Consider the following 7,193-nt stretch of genomic DNA (forward strand, 5'->3'; position numbering starts at 1 on the left):
GGAATTGGCTTTCAAGAGCTCTTCTTAACCAGCTATATTCAGTATTCTAATGGCTTGCTGATTAGCTGACAATCATTATCACATGTCTCCTCTATGTTTAACTAATTCACAGCTCTTTCTCTACTGTAAGCATCTGTGATAGAGTATTCTCCTGAAGTCTGTAGACAGTCTTCTACAGCAAAAAAAGATACTCATATCCTAGACTTGACAACAAGTAAGTAAAGTATTATAGGGGATTAGTAGGGATTGGCCTTTCATTTTAAAGGTTTATTACAGTATATAGTGTTGTCAACAGTTTCCATGCATCAGTTCCTTGCCATTCACAAGTGACATGCAGAAGTAAAAGGGTATACTGCTTTGAAACATAGTGCAGTTTAATGAAAAGTAAGGCTTTTGTTATCACCATGGGTATTTTATGCCACCTTTGTTTGCAGACTTGGAATTCGGTTTTAATTAAATCAGCCTTGCTCCTTAATAAATGCTGTCTGATTGCATTGAAGGGAAGGGTTCAAAAGCTTGTGTTGAGAGTTCATTACATCACATATTCTGCATTGTATTATCTGACTTCTAAACTCTTGTACACATGACATTTAAAATAATAAACTGCCATATAATAAGGCAATTGCACAATTTAAATAAAGTGAAATAAATGGCACCTCATATTGATTTGGTAAGAGACAGGGCCATGCTTATTGAATAGAGGGGTATCACTTATAATACAGGACTGTTGGTAAAACTATAGCAGGGGAGGATGGTAAAGCACAGTCAGATACACACTCTGAGAAATACAACCATGGGGAAAGAAAAACAGCATTGCTCATTGTGGGAGGGTCGTGGGTGGAGCTTTTGGGAAGGACCAGAAATGACAGCACACAGGAGCCAGAAATGGGGATTAGTCCTTAGAGCCCTGTACCATCAATGGTATAAGGGCAGGGTTTTATTTTACAAAAACAATAAAAATAGAACAGTCCAGTATTGCAAAAAATAAACAAGAAAACCGCCTGGAATACCAGCAATGGTAAACTCAGGTTTGAAATAAAAAGAGTAAACAAAAAAGGTCACAGTTACAAAATAAATAACAACAAAGGAAGCACTGGGTTTCTTTGTGGTACTGCGGTGGGTTTCCTCTCACCGCTTCTTAGCTCTCTTTCACAGATTAATGGCCAGTCCTCGGTTCCTCACTCCGGTAATCCAACACAGTGTCCAAGGTTTTCAAGCTTCTGTGAATAACAGCAGTGAATGAAAGCAACACAACAAGCACCACATGTGTTTTCAGTTCAGCCCAGGGGGAGCGAATGGCAAAATCATACTGCTTAAATACTGCCAAGTCCCACCCCTGCAATCAGCACGCTGCCCCACATCAGCCAATCAACGAGAACAGCACAGCTGATTGCAATGATGGGACACGATGGCCGCATGGTTCTACCTTGGGCCAAGATGGCTGCCTGACCCGGAACTTCCTACATGGTCAGAGTTCAGCCTCCTGATCCAATCACAGTCAACCCTACACAGCGCTGCCGGTGGTCGGGAGGGCAAATTACGACAGGGACTCCTTCCAGTCCTGTCACACTCATTTACAATGGTAAACTTGTCTGAGGTTGACATTGCTTTGTGTTGATTTCCCATTCTCATACCTTTCTCATTAAAAGGAGTGTGCCAGGCCAGCAGGTAGTTGTCTGGTTTTAACTGAGAGCAACCTTCCACGGTGGCAGGGTCCGACAGTAGGTTACCTGAATTGAGCACTTACCTGCTCTGATCAAACCTAGAGAAGGGGAATTACTAAGGCATCTAGAATAAGCAATCACAAATGTTTGGGTTTTTTTTTAACTGTATTAATGAAATACTAATTTGAAATTGGCTCAGAGTGTAAAAGTAACTAGCTGTTCACCTCAAGACTGGTTTCTATGTTAATGGGTTGAGCTCGGTGGTTTGGCGGAGGTTGGCATACAATTCTGTGTAAATAGGTCACTGGGTATCTTTACTGGACTGGAAGGCCATGCAGGTGGTCATGTGACAGGAGCCATGTGAGCACGCCTCAAAACTCAGGCCTACATTGCCACTGCTTCTGCAATCCCTTCTTGTTTTTGAATTAACAACTGGCTTACTAACATCTTAGCAAATGCTGTTCGTTTTGTGTTGATGATTAGTTAATATATAGTAAACTATTTTAAAGAAAGCCCAAAAACTGTTCAGCAAACATCAGATTGAAACAGGGTTAAATTTGTTTGAAGGAATTTGTAAAAGATCTTACTGCAGTAATGTTTTGCTAAAAAGATCAGGTTTTATATTATTGTAGCTTTTTATTAGTTAATGAATTGGTTACTTTACATTTTTACATTAAGTTACAATTGACACAAAATGAGCAGTATTTATTAATGTGTTTGTAAACTTGTTGTTACAGTTAATGAACAAAAAAGCACCCTTAAAAACAAAGTCAGACACAATTTCCTTGATGGATTTAGCACAAGTGCTTTATATTGTATATCTGCTGGAGCATCATACTGTAAACATTATGTCACGGTGTTGTTTTCATTCCTGGTTCATCGACACCTGCAGTTTTAAAATTAGAAACACCATGCTGCCAACCCTGGGTGCCTTTTCATATGAGTGGGAAGATGCTGACAGGGTGGTAATAATAAGAATAAAATGTGTCTTGTTGGCTCCCTACCAAATCTCAAAGGAATTGGGTGAACAGAAATTGAGAATGTCTAAAAAATAAACATGCAGCATATTATCCTGGCCAAAGGTTGTAATCACAGACTCACACATGTTAGTTAGAGAAACATTATTTAAGAAAATTACAGGTCAGGTGCCATTGTCAACTTCTTTGCCTTAAAAGATGCCCAGAAAATTCCATAAAATAGCATGACCTTACACCCTATTTTTCACATCTGTTAAATGTGTATAAGAATGCCTCAAATTATGCTTTCTTCATCACTTTTTTTTACTGTCCCTGGCAATTCAAATGCTTTCTTCATCACTCTATTTTTTTTTACTGTCCCTGGCAATAATTCAGATTGCTTCTTCTTACAATTACTTACATTTTGTTTTTTATTTAATCAAAAAAGTTCCCCGCCCCTGGGCTATTTATTTGTGTTGTATGTTATGTGCAGTGTGTTAATGTTGGTGTATAGTCATTGGTACACAGGATATAAATGGGTCTATGTAACACGAATGGTTTAAAATGTATATTTGTATTTAGGCACAAAGATTGCACAGCACTTCACATGCAGGTAAAATGTAGTAATATGTGAACATGGGGAATTGCACTTATTAATTCACGTGCAGTTGTACCGAGACTCCAATTGAATGATTGATTAGCAATCGAGTCTCGGTACAGCTGCATAAAAGCAGCATGATTTCACTCACTCAGGGTTGTGTGTTTGGTGAGTGGAGAACGGGATTTGAGACAGAAGTTACATTAATAATAATAATAATAATAATAATAATAATAGTTAAATGTCTGCTCACCGTGTATGTTTGTGTAGTCCATTTTGTTTGTCTCTATATTTTGGCACAAGTGTCATGTCCTGTGTGTTTTGTCTTTACAACCTTTTATTTTCTGTCTGTTTCATTATTAAACGTTGAGAGAAACCAATCTCTCAGCTTCACCAAACTCCACGGCTTTGTTGTTTATTTCCTGGTTCCTGGTTTCTGGTCTGACGTCACCCACTGCAGCCATCTTTGTGACACGTGGTGTCATCGTGGGATTACCAGCACCTCCAGAGCAGGAACCACAGTGGGTTTTTTTTTTAAATAAAAAAAACACTACAAAAATGATGGAAGGCTGGAGAGATGGCTGCACTGAGCTGGAGGAGCTCCTCAGTTGTTTGGAGGACCAACGCTGGTGCCTTGCTTGCAGGGTATACGGGCACATGGTGGCTGTCTGCCCCTTCCAAGAGGAGGATGAGGAACTGGCCCAGGAGAGGAAGGTGAGAAGGAGGGGGAGAAGAAAGCTGCAACAGCAGCAGAGCAAAGGGGGAAAGGAGCAAGCAGGGCTGGGGTGTTTCGCCTGTGGAAAAACCAGTCACACCACCATGCTCTGCACCTTCCAGGTAGAGCTGCTGGCATTGTCCCAAAAGATGGGAGGGGGTAAGACACAGAGGAGTGGTTCTGCTGGAGGGCTAGGAAGTCAGGACCCAACCAGCTGCCACCACTGTTGCCTCCTGTCCATTCTGTAGTCGTCCTATGCCTGAGTGGGAGGAGCCCGAATGCCCTACACCTGAGTGGGAGGAGCCCGAACGTCCACAGCCCAAAGAGGGGGGAGTCGGTGCTTCCACAACCCAAAAGGGGGAGTCAGTACGTCTACAGCCTGAGAAGGGGAATCCCACAGCCTTAGGACCCAAGCCACCAGCAGAGGGTGAATGCCTGCTGGGTCCCTTTCTACCAGCAGAGGGTGAAATGCCTGCTGGGTACCTTTCCACCAGCAGAGGATGAATGTCTGCTGGTATCACTTCCCCCACCATCACGAGGAGGGGAGCTACAGCTGCCTTTGCCTCCATCACCATTGGGGGGAGAGGAGCAGGAGCTGCCTCTCCCTTCACCAGAAGGACCAGGACTAGATGCTGGTGGTTCTCACCAGCCCTTGTATGGGCTGCTGAGAGACCCACGGGGAAGAACCACCCAGCCGCAGTGGCCGAGAAGAGGGCCAAAACCTGCACCCCAGCTTGTCCTGACTCCCTTCACGTCATCTTTCAAGGATGCCTTCTCGCTTTGCCCAAGGATGCCTGCCTCATTTTGTCCAAGGATGCAAGCCCAAGGATGCCAGCTGCTCTGCATTGCCTGGAGCTGCCTGCTGCTCTGCTTCGCCAAGGGTTGCCATCAGCTCTGCTCAGCCGCAGGGGTCAGTGTGGCCAGAGCCACACCAGAGGGAGCTTCCGGCTATAAAGAAGGGGGGAGAGGACAGGAGACCACCTTTCCACTGCCAGCCTTTCCACTGCCAGGACTGCCCTGGCTGAATGAGTCAACCTGGAAGCTGTCAGCAGGTCTGCTGACAGCATTGCCCCTGGCAGTATTTCTGCTGCCAGGGGTGCAACAGGACAGAGCAGCTTTTCCGCTGTGGGAGTGGACCACCATGCTGTCAGCCATGCCACTACTGGCAGGGGAGCTGACAGCATTTTCAGGCGTGGGCCCAGTGAAGCCTCCCTTCCCAGCCCAAGACTTTGACCCGGACTGCTGGTTTTTTAAGGAGGGAGGTGGTCATTGAGGTCAAGTGTGCTTTGCACAAGGGGGAATATATGTGGTAAAGTGCTCCGCCCTTGAGTTATTTATTTGTATTGTATGTTACGTGTAGTAGGTTAACGTTGGTGTATAGTCATTGGTACACAGGATATAAATGGGTCTGTGGAACACGAGTGGTTTAAAATGTATATTTGTATTTAGGCACGAGGATTGCATAGCACTTCACGTGCAGGTAAAATGTAGTAATATGTGAGCACAGGGAATTGCACTTATTAATTCACGTGCAGTTGTACTGAGACTCCAATTGAATGATTGATTAGCAATTGAGTCTCGGTACAGCTGCATAAAAGCAGCATGTTTTCACTCACTCGGGGTTGTGTGTTCGGTGAGTGGAGAACGGGATTGGAGACGGAGGTCATAAATAATAATAATAATAATAATAATAATAATAATAATAATAATAATAGTTAAATATCAGCTCACCGTGTTTGTCTGTATAGTCTGTTTTGTTTGTCTCTTTATTTTGGCGAAAGTGCTGTGTCCTGTGTGTTTTGTCTTTACAACCTTTTATTTTCTCTGTTTCATTATTAAACGCTGACTGAAACCAATCGCTCAGCTTCACCAAACTCCACCACTCTGTTGTTTATTTCCTGGTGCCTGGTTTATGGCCTGACGTCACCCATTGCAGCCGTCTTTGTGACATTGCGGCATTTATATTTTAAAATACTTGAAATACATATATTAGATTTGTGCGTTTAAACAAATAGAAAGGATAGTGGCTCGAATCTGAAGCAGTGGCAAGCTGTGGCACTCTGCTGCTGTAGCTGTGGTTGCCAAGTTAATGAATAACATGATTCAGTGCTAGAGGGGGCTATTTAATTGGAGTTCTTTGGAGAAGCACATAGTTATAAAAGAGGTCAAAGATGTAATTATGTTTGCAAAGATGACCTGTGGCAGAACACAGGGAACTTTTTTTTTTTTTTTTTGGTAACACCAAGTATATTAATAATTCTGAAGTTTACTGAAAGGTGACCTTTGTTGATTTTATAAAAGAGTGCATTGTTTTTGTTTTTTTAAACCATTAAACTGCTATATCACTGGAAATGACCTACCGTTTTTCCTCATCAGGCCAGACTTGGCTGGTCTTCTCTATGGAATGTTGGAAGATAGTCTCAATGTCTTATGTACAATATATTGAGAAGGACTTCTAGTTGAAAAGTTTCATCCATAACTATGGCGTGGACACCACATTACTAAAGTATAAAAGAAGGTGAAGCAAAACTCATTTTCAGCATTGAAGACATTTTTGAGAATGACACTGAATTCACTTTAAACGGTTGTCAAATAATTTAAACGTTTCCTTTAGTATTACAACATAATGTCATACGTAACGCAGATGCATAGATGCACACTTAGGTTAAAGGTCAATCAGTCTATAACACAACCTCCCCCCCCCCCCCCGCCCCCATTTACAGTACCTGTTAGGAGTTCCTCTACTGTGCCATGTGCACGAGAGTACCGTCGCTGACTGGCCAGCTGCCTGGCGAGAACCAAACTGTCCAGCCCCCCCAGACTCTTCAGCTCCTCTTGGATCCGTGCACCTGAAGTGCAGTTTTCCCACCTGGCCTTTCTGTAACCCAGGGCGTCCCTTACCCTTCCCAGCTGCATGGCAGCCTGGAATTTCTCCATCTCTGCACAGCTTGACAGGAAAAGCTTCTCGTTTACTGCAGTGTTTCATGCTGAAATTCTTTACCCCTCCTCAAATTGAGTCCCCCATTCTCAGCATCTTTGCTGCTCTCTCATCACTGGCTGATGAAGTTGTGTCTCTCTGTACAGCTTCCAGCGGGGCTTTAACGTGACCGTTGTGCCTGTATCTGGTGTCGCCTAAAAAGGCAATCCCCAGTCCCTTGTAGCTTTGAAACTGTGAGCTGGTGATGTTATCTGCCTGCTGGTGATAACAATGGACCACAGCATACCCATACTGGGACAATTAAAATGACTCCAGCTTAACA

Source organism: Polyodon spathula, chromosome 15, assembly GCF_017654505.1.
Source record: "Polyodon spathula isolate WHYD16114869_AA chromosome 15, ASM1765450v1, whole genome shotgun sequence".
NCBI classification, from domain to species: domain Eukaryota; kingdom Metazoa; phylum Chordata; class Actinopteri; order Acipenseriformes; family Polyodontidae; genus Polyodon; species Polyodon spathula.